The following is a 13,291-nucleotide window of genomic DNA, read 5'->3' as shown; positions in this document are numbered from 1 at the left end:
TGGGGAAATGATAGTCTCCTCAATAAATGGTGCTGGAAAGCTGGGTATCCACATGACATTGGACCTTTATTTTGCTCCATACACAAATCCCAACCCAAAATGGATTAAGACTTAAAAATATCAAAAAAAAAGTAAAACTCCTAGAAGAAAACAAGAGAAAACCTCTTTACAAAGGTCTGAGAAACGATTTCTTGGATATGACACCAAAGCACAGACAACAAAAGCAAAAAAAAAGATAAGTGAGGGTTCATTAAACTAAAAATATTCTATACAACAAAGGAAATAGTCAACAGAGTGAGGAAATAACCTGCAGAGTAGGCGAAAATAATTGCAAATCATCTATCTGATAAGGGGTTAATATCTAAAATGTGTAAGAAACTCAGACAACTCAAGAGCAAAAACACAACCCAACTAAAAACTGGGTAAAGGACCTGAATAGACATTTCTCCAAAGACATACAAAAGGTACACAACATTACAGATCATCAGGGAAATGCAATCAAAACCACAAAGTGGTATCATTTCACACCTGTTTTAATGGTTATTATCAAAAAGGCAAAAGATAACAAGTATTGGACAGTAGAGAAAAGGGAAAGAAAGTCACCCTGCATAATGTTGGTGGCACCCATTATAAAAAACATTATAGAGATTCCTCAAAAAATTAAAAATAGGACTACATTATGATCCAGCAATCCCATATCTGAGTATGTTTCCAAAGGAAATGAAATCATTATCTCAAAGAAATATCTATCTGCATTCTCACGTTCATTGCAGTATTATTCACATTAAACAAGATATGGAAACAACCCTAAAGGTCCATCAACAGATGAATGGATATATAAAATGGGCATCAATATACACAGTCAAATGTTATCCAACCTTAAAAAAGAAGGAAATCCTTCCATATACAATAACATAAATGAACCTTATACTAAGTGACATTATGCTAAGTGAAATAAACCAGACACAGAGGGACAAATACTGAATGATCATATTATATACGAAATCTAAAATCATCAAGCTCATAGAAGCAGAGAGTGAAATGGTGATTTACAGAGGCTAGAGGGAAGGAAAAATGGAGAAATGTTGGTCAAGGGGTATGAAGTTTCAGTTATGCAAGATGAATACCTCTGGAGATCAAATGTACAGTAATGTGAATATAGTCAACAATATTGTTTGATACATTTGCAATTTTCTAACAAGGTAGATCACAAGCGTTCTTACCATGAAAAGAAAAAAGAAAAGGGTAATTATGTGAGGTAATGGATATGTTAATTAGCTTAATTGTGGCACTTATTTCACAAGATTTGTGTATATCAAAACACCAAGTTGTACACCTTAAATAAATGCAACTTTCAGGGCTCCTGGTTGGCTCATTCGGTTGAATGTCTGATTTCGGCTCAGGTCATGATCTCGCGGTTTGGGAGTTCAAGCCCCACATCAGACTCACGGCTGTCAGTAAGAGCCCATTTCAGATCCTCTGTCCCCCTCTTTCTCTGCCTCTTCCCCACTCACTCTCTCTCACAATGAATATACATTTATTTTTTTTAATATTACAACTTTTATTTATCAGTTATATCTCAATAAAGATGGAGAGAAAGACATACAGATTAAAACAAAAATGCAAGTAAGTTTCACTTGTCAGTAAATACTCATTAAAGATTTGGTGAGCACTGGAGATAAGTATATAGGAAAACTAAATCTCTCATATTCTGTGAGTATAAAGATAAGCTACTATAACCGTTTTGGATGGACATCATGGCAATATTTTTCAAAATTTTAAATATGGATATTTTTTGACCAACACTCTACTTCTAGGGAAAAAATGCACAAATCTTAAGATATCATAATATATGCACAATTATGAAAAGCTATATACAAGGATGTTTGTTAAGAGGAAAACAAACGATTTAAACTTCTCCAATACTACATACTTAGAAACAAGTCACTAAATCCTGCTCATATTCAAGATGAGGGGAATGAGATTTCACCTTTTGATATGAGTAATGTCCAAGACTTTGTAGACATGTCTAAAACCACCATAGAATGGAACGTGATGTGACCACTGTATAAAGGAAAATAATGCACTAGATCTTGTATGTACTGGTAAGGAGTGATGTCCAAGTTTTGGGACACTTGGGTGGCTCTGTCAGTTAAGCATCTGACTCTTGATCTCAGCTCAGGTCACGATCTCACAGTTCATGGGACCAGGCCCCACGTGGGGCTCTGTGCTGACAGTGTGGAGCCTGCTTGGGATTTTCTCTCCCTCTCTCTCTACCCTTCCCCTACTCACTCTCATTCTCTCTCTCTCTCTCTCTCTCTCTCAAAATAAATAAATAAATAAATAAATAAATAAATAAATAAATAAATAAAGGCATGATGTCCAAGTTTTAAAAGTTTAAAAAGCAAGTTGTTAAGTTATATTATAATAGGATTCCATTTGTGGAAAAAATGCAGATATGTCTGTGTATATATACACATATATACATATCTATATTGACATTTTTTTTTGAGAAAGTGTGTGCACTAGTAGGGCAGGGGCAGAGGGAGACATAATCCTTTTTTTTTTTCCAAATGTTTATTTATTTATTTTGAGAGAGAGAGAGAGAACACATGGGAGCCACATATGGGCAGAAAGAGAGAGAATCCCACCACAAAGTGCAGAGCCTTATGTGGGGCTCAGTCCCACCAATCATGAGATCAAGACCTGAGCTGAAATCAAGAGTTAGATGCCTAACCAACTGAGCCACTGAGGCACCCCAAGATAGGGAGAGAGAATTGTAAGCAGTCTCCATGTCCAGCCCTGAGCCCGATGCAGGGCTCCATCTCATGACTGTGAGATCATGGCCTGAGCTGCAGTCAAGAGTCAGACACTTAATCAACTGAACCACCCAGGCACTCCTGTATCCATATATATTTGTACATACATATAAAATCTGGAAGGTAAACTGCAGGAAGGACTTTTATTTTTACTTTACACTCTTCTGAGTGGAATTATTTACCATAAGAATATATTATTTTTGAATTCAAAATATAAACTATGCTAGATATAATAGAGTTCCCATCCTTGAACTAGATCTCAGTAAATGAGATTATTACTGAACAGTGACGAATGGAAAAAAAAATAATTTTCAGGTACATGGTCAGCTCTAGGTTTGAAAGTACAAAAAATTTTACATGGTGTATATGTATACATATAGGCAAATCACTTTTCTTCAATTAATCCTCCTTATGAATCAAAATGGGGAGTTGGGCTAATGTCCCTTACAGGGTGACTTAAGTTCCCTTTAAATCATGAGTTAGAGCAACTAGAAAGATCAAAATGCATGACAAAGAATAAAGAAGCTATACTGGAGATATATCTTAAATATATCAGCATGATGTGTTTCTCAGTGAAATGTCAGCCCCTAGAGTTTGTAACCAGGCCTTGGACACTGTAGCAATAATATGAAAAGCATACCTCTCAAGACAGCTGCCCTCGATTCCACTTAATAGCAAGTAATGATTTTCTTTGCTTCAATGCAAAGAATTTGAATTTCTTTAATTCTCAGGTTCTTCAAATAAATGTCCTTACCATTTTCCCATTTCAAACATCTTTTCTCATTCCCCACTCTTTGAAACACAACCCATTTTTTAAAATTTGAATTCATCAGCATAAAATAGTCCAAAAAAGCAAATCACAAGAATGCATATTCACCTCATATTTCAGCTTTCCCCAACCTGCTGATGCTGCTAATATTGTTGACTCGATAAATAAACATTTTGCATGTGGTATAGAATATATTTCACAGCCTTAAAAATTTAGAGGCAAGACTATTATCACAGTTCAAGCAATTTTTTTTCTCTTATGTCACAGTAGGCAGTTTTCAAGTTTCAAATGGTCTGTGTCCCAGAATTTAGTTTTTAAATCAGCTATTTAGAAGTAGGAATATACTTCTCTCCCCACAGAAACAGGATTATAAATGCTTCATGTATTCTCAGCCTATACCACAATAACCTACTCAATCCGTAGTTACCCAAATCAGAGTATTTTGAGGGATGGTGTAACATAACAAGAAAATGATCTCTTTAGAGCCAGCAACAAACAGATTAGAATCCTGGCTCCATCACTTCCCAACTGAGCAGGTCATTTAAAGTCAATGAATGAGTTTCTGTTTCCTCCTCTGTAAAATAGGTCATAATATTTACTTCCCAGAGCTGTCTCAAGGATTATCTGAGGTTATGTAGGTGGTCCTTTCTTCCTACCTCCCCTTCCAGCCTACGCTTTATGCTAGGTTTTGCTACTCCTTTGAAACCACAGGGGTTTTTTGTGTGTTTGTTTGTTCCACATCATAGTCACAGTATTAACTAAGCTGTGAAAATGGTTTTCCCTAATTTTAATCGTAGCCCCAAGCAGCATTTGAAGGATGGGTACTGCTTCAACTCTGAGAGGCAGGGAAACAAAGCCTCAGAGCTCTTGCCATGCTCTTGGGGGATTATAGCTCCTATCACAGTGGCATCCATATTCATTTTTTATTAAGACCACAGGTCCTGCTTGCAGAGGGATCAAGTTCAAAATCTTAGATCTACCATTTACCAGATATGCAAACCGAAGCAATGTGTTTAACCTCTCTGTGCCTCAACTTCCTCATCTTTAAAGTGAGAATAATAACGGCACCTCTCACCTAAAGTTTGTTTGAAGATTAAGTGAAGCGATGTAGGTAAAATCCTTACAAGAGTAACTTTCTGACAATATTTTTTTATAGTTTGAACTTACTAATTATGGTTTTGATGCTTTCTAACTAAAGAAGTTTAAACAAAAAAGAAAACACGTATGTACTGCTAAATTCAGTTGGGGAAAATATTGCAAGTGAATTTCAAAAAGCACATTTTCCTTTTTTTTTTTTTTTAATGTTTACTTATTTTTGAGAGAGAGAGACAGAGCATGAGCGGTAAGGAGACACAGAATCCGAAGCAGGCTCCAGGCTCTGAGCTGTCAACACAGAGCCGAACTGGGGCTCGAACCCACAAACCATGAGATCACGACCCTAGCAGAAGTTAGACGCCCAACCAACTGAGCCACCCAGGCACCCTTCGGGTTTTTTTTTTTTAAGACACTTTTCTTATTTATGAGTTCAAGATTTGAAGCTTTATGTGTTCTTAGTGTGCACTGATAAATTGTGTAAAAGGATGAATCTTGGCTCGCAAATCAGGAATGAAAATTGTAATTGTATTGAGTTTTCTATGATTTAAGTTTTTGTATAATTCCCTTCAGCCAGGATGATGCAACTTGATCTTTGTATTTTGAGTTTCCTAGGAATAGCACCCAAATTGTGTAGGCTTCCCACATTCCTGAGATATCAGGCTGAGTCTTCCAGGGCTTGATGCCATCTGTTTACATAAATGTCCGCTGAAGTATCCTACCAGGTTCTCCGCATCACCTCACAGGAGTTGCCCGTGAGATTCTTTACCTCTGCTGGCTGGCCTCTTTCAACAGGAGGCTTTGCCATTTCTGTGCCTCACCTGAATCTCTGCTCCTACTATGCTGGGGTGGGGCTCTCTTAGAAACCATGCAGCCTCTCTTTCAGAGTTCCTGAGAGTCCGGCCAGTGAGCAGAAAGCACAGTTGATCTCAGGGACCTACTATTATCTATAGTAAGTTCACTTCTCTCCCCTATCTGCCCTCCTATGATGTTATAAATAGTGTCGGTATGAATAGTCTCACTAAGAAAGCTCTGGAATAAATTGATATGTAAGTAAATAAAACTGAAGCCAGGCAGGCTCAGAAAGGCCTCCAAAGATGCTAACAAAAAAGTATGAAAAATCCCTAAGGACTCTCGAGAGCGAGGACAATGGGCTTATTTCCGTTAGGAAGAAAGGAGGAGGGTGCCTGTATGTAGTGTGCGGTGAGGGGTAGGAAAGACAGCGGTAGAGAAAGGCAGCAGACGTTTACATGTTCAGGTCATTTATAAGCTGTGTCCCAAAATAAGCTGCTTTTCCTATCTTTTTTATCCCATCTCTTCCTTTTCCCTTTCCTAATTCTATTTTTCATTTAGTGTTGTGCTAAATAATTTTTTGTTAGCATCATTTGGAGGCCTTTCTGAGCCTGCTTGGCTGAGATTTTATTTATGTATATCTGTCCTTGTTCCAGAGCTTTCTTTGTGAGACTACTCATACTAACACCCCTTATAACATCATCAATCTCTGTCGTCTTCCTCTTAATCATCCTAGGTGCTTTTTCCCTTTATTTTCTCTTATCTTCCCTGATTAGGATCCTCTCAAATCCATTTATATTATGCCTCTGTTTTTACTGGCATTTTAAAGCTAGTTTTTAGTTCATGCAGCTCTGTTATTTTCCAGGTCAATTTGATTTATATTTACAACATTGTGAGAAACTGTATCAAATGCTTTCTCCCATTTTGTCATTCAGAGGAATCTCATTGCATTTCCCCTAAAAGACCAAGGACAACTTGAAGATACTTCTCAATTTTTGCATTCTTTTTCTGAGGCAGTGTTATACTGTGCACTACTGAATTTCAATGTGAATGCTTGGAGTCTCATCTTTTGAAACTCTTTGGAAATACAGACATTCAGTTGTCTAGCCACAGGAGACATTTTAGAAAGTAAAGCTCCAAATTCTAAATAACAGAGCTATTTCCATTTCTAACGAAATGACAGTATTTTCGCTTATTTCAATAATATACCAGGGGCGCCTAGGTGGCTCAGTTGGTTAAGCCTCCTACTCTTACCTCAGCTCAGGTCTTGATCTCAGGGTCATGAGCATAAAGCCTACCTAAAAAAACAAAAATAAAAAAAAATTATATACTGCTATTTGTATATTCATAGAGATGCAGAACTTAGCGCTTGTGTTTTGTTTTTATTTTATTTTATTTTTGTTTGTTTTGTTTTGTTTTTATTTTAAAGCAACTATGCAAGCTATAATACGTTCCTAGGACAGGGCCTGAAAATATAAGTCCCAATTTTTTTTAAAGGCTCTGACCCAGATTATTTATAACAAACAAGACACAAATATATTTCCTCAAGCCATCAATACCCAGCACCTTGAGACTGCAATGGTCCTCCATTTTGATTCTCTATTAGATTATGTATTCTGTCCCTTGAAGAACAGATTGTGGTGTTTTGTTTTGTTTTGTTTGTTTGTTTGTTTTCCTACAGACAATGTCAAGGATAAACCAAGCTCCAGTTAGGGTTTGGGTTTACAAACTATCAGAAGCATTTTTAAAGACACTGCTTAAGAGAGACAAAAAGAGCATGTTGTTTCAAATATCAGAATTTATACCGACTTTTCCTAGACTTTGATACAAACGACTCACCAGATAGAGTGGGAGACATAAAAAGAAAGAAAAGGCATCACTGAGTTTAATACATTGTCATTTACAACAAAGTTTAACAGATAAAACTTATCAACTGATAGCCATCTTCCCAATTTTTCCTGGTTTGTAACTTGGTGTAATTTTCTAAAACTATTTCATGAAATGTAACCTCCACAGAAACATAAAGGTTGGACTTTATACTTTTATAAAAAGAAAAAGACAGACTAGAAATACATTTGAGAAAGCTCCTCTCTCCTTAGACCTTTGGTGTGAAAACAAAAAGGCACAGTGTGAAGCTTCATGAGAAAGACAGAGAATAGCATCTGCACTTTGGCTTAGGACTTTTGCTGTTAACTCAATTAATCCTATTTAGGCTACAGTAAACATTCAAAAGCAATTCCCTGCACTGACCTGGATAAACACTAAGTCTAACTGATTACTCCATAATTTTCCCATAATTAATGCTATATCTGTTCTTAAAGGTAGATTCAGAGTTGTAATTTCATATTCAGTTCTCGAAGAGAGAGTTCACAGTATGCTGTTGCCACACTGGAAACACCCATACCCTCTGTGAATCAGTCCCTTGGGAACCCTAGCACAGCATGTCCCATGACACAGCAGGAACTTCCGCCTGCTGGATGGCCAGAGAGGAAAGCAGCTGTGGATCACTGTGAGGCTACCAGGCCCTGACACAGCTAGAACTCCCGTTCAGCCTGTATGCACCCAGGAACATGACTTTGTAACCAATTGGCCTAGATGGCCTCAGGCAACAGATACCACTAAGCTAGGCCTGGTTAAACATAACTGAGAACTAGAAATGTCTTTGTTTTCTAGTAATAGCAAGGCTGTGCTTTTTCAAGCCCTCTTCCTTCATGCAACCATAGAAAAATGTTCCTGATAAAATCTTAAATTTTTAAAAATAAGGAAATCACACCTATGCTACAATTACTTACATATAAATTTTATAGATATGTGAACAAAAATGAAGAGAATGTGGAAAAAATAAAAGATTAAAAGATTATTGAATTCTAAGTAATTCCACTCTTTACATGTTTTGAATCTCCATTATTGTCATAATATTGTTTATATAAAACCCACACATAGGCCATACGAAAACCTGTGACTTCACAAATTGTGACTTCACATTTTTTCTTACTTGAGACTCTCCATATTTTAGTTAATCAGGTTTTTTTTTTAAATATTCCTAATCCCTTGACTGTATCTAACCCACATAAAAAGGACCTTCAGTTGATAACTCACCAACACCTCACTGAAGGTGAGCTTTAGATTTCTAAGGAGCTTTAGAAAACAAAAGTAAAAGAAGTATGTTGAAAATACCTTCTTGAGCTCATCTTTTGAAAGAGGTTAAAATAATTTGTGTTATCTTATGTATTTAAAAATTAAAATAAGAGGGGCGCCTGGGTGGCGCAGTCGGTTAAGCGTCCGACTTCAGCCAGGTCACGATCTCGCGGTCCGTGAGTTCCAGCCCCGCGTCAGGCTCTGGGCTGATGGCTCGGAGCCTGGAGCCTGTTTCCGATTCTGTGTCTCCCTCTCTCTCTGCCCCTCCCCCGTTCATGCTCTGTCTCTCTCTGTCCCAAAAATAAATAAAAACGTTGAAAAAAAAATTAAAAATTAAAATAAGATAAAATTTTATAAAGCTGTAGCAACTGAGACACAGGGAAGTTAAGTAGCTTGCTTAAGGCTGTATCAGAAGCAGGAGTTGGAGACCACTGTCTGTCCCAGTAATCTGGCTAGAGTCCATTATCGCTACCACTGCAAAGTAGTCATCGTCACCACATAAATATTGTCCAACGCAGAATCAAGGTAAGCTGTTGAAATAGACCCTAAATCCAAGGGTCTTCTTGGATTATTTTTTTTTTAACTTATGTTCTTCAAATTAATAATTGTGCCTCTTTTAATCTGCTTAATTTTTCTAATATCCTTGATTCTTTCTAAAGGCTCAATCATTACCATTTATTAAGTTTAATTCCTTTCTCCTGAAGAGCCTCATTAGTTTACTCTAAAGTAGAAACAAACAGGGGCGCCTGGATGGCTCAGTTGGTTGAGCGTCCAATTTCAGTTCAGGTCACGAGCTCACAGTTTGTGGGTTCAAACCCTGCATCGGGCTCTGTGCTGACAGCTCAGAGTCCGGAGCCTGCTTCAGATTCTGTGCCGCCCGCACTCTCTGCCCCACCCCCTTGTTCATTCTCTGCCTCTCTCAAAGATGAAAAAACATTAAAAAAAATTTTTAATTAAAAAAATAAAAATAAAAAAATAAAGTAAGAGCAAACAATGATAAATTAAGGGAGATGATGCAGAGGTAACTGAGACAAGTTTTGAAAGAACTGATGAGACCTGTATCTCACAAGATATCTCACTATATCTTAAGCTTGTATACCATGAGATCCTTTTTTGGGAATAAAGGAATATTTATATCCAAGCTAATCAGTAACTAGAGATTCCAATGAAGTCAACGAATAGAAATGCAGTGAGAGTTGCAGCAGAAACAGTTAATGGTACCCCCCAAAACCATTCCATCTTTCTTCCCTTCAGAAATAGAATATCCCAATTTTTGGCTGCATACAAGATTGCTCAGCTAGGGACTACATTTCCCTTTTAGCTAAGTGCTATAGACTATGATTATGTCCCCTCAAAAATTGTATGTTGAAACCTCATCCTAATGTGATGGGATTTAGAGTTAGAGCCTTTGGAATGTGCTTAGGTTATGAGAGTGGGAGAGTGGAGCCTTTGTCAATGGTGTTATTGCCCTTATAAAAGAGATTCCAGAGAGCTCCCTGGCCCCTTCCACCATCTGAGAACACAGCAAGAAAACAGTTGTCTGTGAAGCAGGAAGTGCGCTCTCACCAAACACCAAATCTACCGGCAACTTGATTTTGAAACTTCAAGTCTCCATAACTTTAAGAAATAAATTTCTGTTGTTTATAAGTCCCTCAATCAATGGCATTTTGTTAAAGCAGCCAAAATGGGCTAAGACATGAGGTATGACTGTGTGACCAAGCTGTAGGCCAATGGAATATGGGCAGAAGGAATGTGTGCAACTTTTGGGTCACGTGCTTTAATAAGATAGCTGTTAGTCCTTCATTTTCTCCCTTCTTTTCTGAGTGCTGGAAAGTATATATAAGTAAATCAGCTTCAAATATGTGAACAAAGACAGCCCCCCTAAAGGATGGAAGAACTACAAGCTGGAAGGACTTGGGTCCCTTGATGACCTATAGAATACAGCCATCTGCCACCCTGGACCACCCACTTCTGAACTGTTGCATGAAGAAGACCCTTGGATTTAGGGTCTATTTCAACAGCTTATCTTGTAACTAACATGGATGGATTAATCGTGTAATCTGGGTGAACAGGATTTATAACCAGAGATTAGGATATTAGATTTTGTGGCTTCAAATATGATGTAGTTCTGGGAAACAAATGGTTCAGGATAGGATAGGATAGGAGAGTTGGTTGCTGAAGGAAAGTGAATATAAGTAGAATAAAAAATGGAAAGAAAATCTGAATTTAGCAAATTGGATTAACCAGCTATATGGTTATTGAAATCACCTGGATGAGAAGGGATGAGGATGGCAAAACAAAATGACAAGCCATAGGACAGGGGTCTCAGTGGATATAGGAACACTTTAAACGTAATAAATAATGGGGGCTTGGAGGGAAGGAGATTACCACAGTTGATTGGCATGAGCCTCCATGCCCCAGAGATATTTTTCCCAAGAGTAGAGAAATAACAGTATAGAGGTAGTAAAACAGGATACTTACTGGTGATTCTAGTCCATCAACTAACTTGGCAAATTGTGTAGCATCTCTAGGTCAAAGGACTCTCACCTATAAAGGAGAAAATTGGATTAGATTATATCTAATTTCCTTGTAGCACTAACATTTCACGATTTTAACTTAGAATTGAATCCAAATTCCCTAATTCTAATAAAAGGCCAATCTTCTACTTGCTTTAAAACCATGTCACTACACCTTTAATGGAACATAAACCCAGGGCTAGTGCCTCTTGGGGAGAGTGATGAAATGGTACATAAACAAGTCACTTCCCTTCCCTCTCCAGCAGAGATGGTCAACTTCAAATTTGTTCCCTCTGTATCTGTGAGCTGTGGTTCACAGCTGTGTGAGCTGATTCCCAATTACCATGATTTGCAGGAAAATCTAAGTCCAGAATGAGATGAGACCTATGGGAGGATCAAGGCTCAGGCCTGTCAGGCAGTGTCTTGGGTGACCTCCTCCTGACCTGTGTAGTTTTATTACCCAGCTGCTGTTGGAGTGCTGCTTGTACAATACCATTTCCCTTTCCGCCAGCTATCTGGATGTTTCCTCGGATTTGTTTTTTCTTCCAATTTCCAGAATTTCCACTTTTGAATAGATTATTCCAAATCATATATGTGTGCGTGTTACACGTGCACATACATGCACATATCTGCCACATAGCATCCTGATTTTCCAGGCTTTCAACTAATCTAATCACGATATTGATAATTGAGTGCTATGAGCAAGATGATGTTCTAGTACTCTGCTAATGAGTCCCAAGCTTTTTATTTTGGCCTCTTTTACCTTTGGCAATGATACTATGCATCTTTCTAACCCCCAGAGTCTCTTACACTTCCCTTCTTGGGCTTGACCCAGCTGACTTCAATGTAGGGTTCTTTTCACACACCCAGCCCACCATCTGTCTATTTTTCTTCCTTTTCCAACAAGAAAACAGCAGCAGCACAGGACAGAGATGGAATCAATCATTAAGGCAAAGACATAGATTCTATTCAATTGAGTTTGTCTTTAATAGGACCACTTCAGACCCATTTTCCTTTCCACCTTTGACTCTTGATAAAGAGACTATGTGGGGGGTGAAGGGGTCACTATTTCTTAGGGGTTCCCCTCACACCAGAAACTTTCCCAATTTTTCCTTGGTTCCTGTCACCACACAAAGGTCTTTTGAGGCAAACTTTAATTCTTTAATTTGAAAAAAAAGAAGGTTAATGGGGAAAGAAATGTTGATTAGTGGCTGTTAACATGTTCTATAGGTAGTGCTATCTTCCTTGTTTTAAGTGTTGATTTTCTATTAAACAGAGAGATGTTAGTTGTGAACCTAATGCTGACAGAGCTTAACATTCTTTAATCCACCAGATTAGGCCACATGTGTCATGGCTGTGTTTTCTTGACATCTGTACAGATCATTATAGAACTTGTTACAATGATAATCATTTATGCTTACTCTTTATTTTTTTTTAATTTTTTTCAACGTTTTTTATTTATTTTTGGGACAGAGAGAGACAGAGCATGAACGGGGGAGGGGCAGAGAGAGAGGGAGACACAGAATCGGAAACAGGCTCCAGGCTCCGAGCCATCAGCCCAGAGCCTGACGCGGGGCTGGAACTCACGGACCGCGAGATCGTGACCTGGCTGAAGTCGGACGCTTAACCGACTGCGCCACCCAGGCGCCCCAATGCTTACTCTTTAAAAGTGAGAACTGTTAGCTTGCAATCTCCATCAGTGCTGAGAACACATTTGTATTTTTCAACACTTTACCATGACTTGCAGTTTCCATGTACTCAAAAATTTGAATGCATGAATAGTAGCACCATTATATTGAGTAATATTTTTCAGAGTTGTTTTTTTTTTTGTTTTTTTTTTTTAAGTGTTCATGCCTCTGAGGCACTTGGTTTCTGAAAGGCTCTACTGAAGTGTTCAGTTCTTACGGCCCTGAAAATAATAATAGCCAATCATGTTTACTAGGTAAGATTTGAACAAGAATGGCACTTTACTCCTTACTCTGTTATAGTACTCTCAACTGCCATGGTAATTTTCAGAGTACCAGAAAAGAACCCAGAACACAGAATACGCACATTCAGAATGCAACATCCTGTTTATTTATTTTTTTACTTTTTTAAGCTCAGCAGACCCTCCAGGGTCATCTCTGTTAACATCAATTATCTCTACCTTCTAAATGTGTGGAAGT

At 37.9% G+C, this 13,291-nt stretch overlaps 1 long non-coding RNA gene across 2 annotated transcripts in view; it reads right to left on the bottom strand.

Annotated features, from left to right (window-relative positions):
• Nucleotides 1-11,159, bottom strand: part of LOC123379948 — a 341,728-nt gene extending 330,569 nt beyond the window's left edge. The window contains exons 1-2 of one of the 2 annotated variants that reach the window (XR_006585048.1): nucleotides 11,092-11,159; nucleotides 6,727-6,770 (exon numbers count right to left, since the gene is read on the bottom strand). This is a non-coding gene — a long non-coding RNA (uncharacterized LOC123379948). Of the gene's footprint in view, nucleotides 1-6,726; nucleotides 6,771-8,649; nucleotides 8,763-11,091 lie in introns of those variants that run through there. The other variant, XR_006585045.1, reaches the window with a different exon arrangement.
• Between the last annotated feature and the right edge of the window lie 2,132 nt (nucleotides 11,160-13,291).

The sequence above is a fragment of the Felis catus genome, chromosome C2 (genome assembly GCF_018350175.1).
Source record: "Felis catus isolate Fca126 chromosome C2, F.catus_Fca126_mat1.0, whole genome shotgun sequence".
Classification (NCBI taxonomy): domain Eukaryota; kingdom Metazoa; phylum Chordata; class Mammalia; order Carnivora; family Felidae; genus Felis; species Felis catus.
Note: the sequence above shows the minus strand (reverse complement) of the source record. Positions and strands in the feature narration are given on the sequence as shown.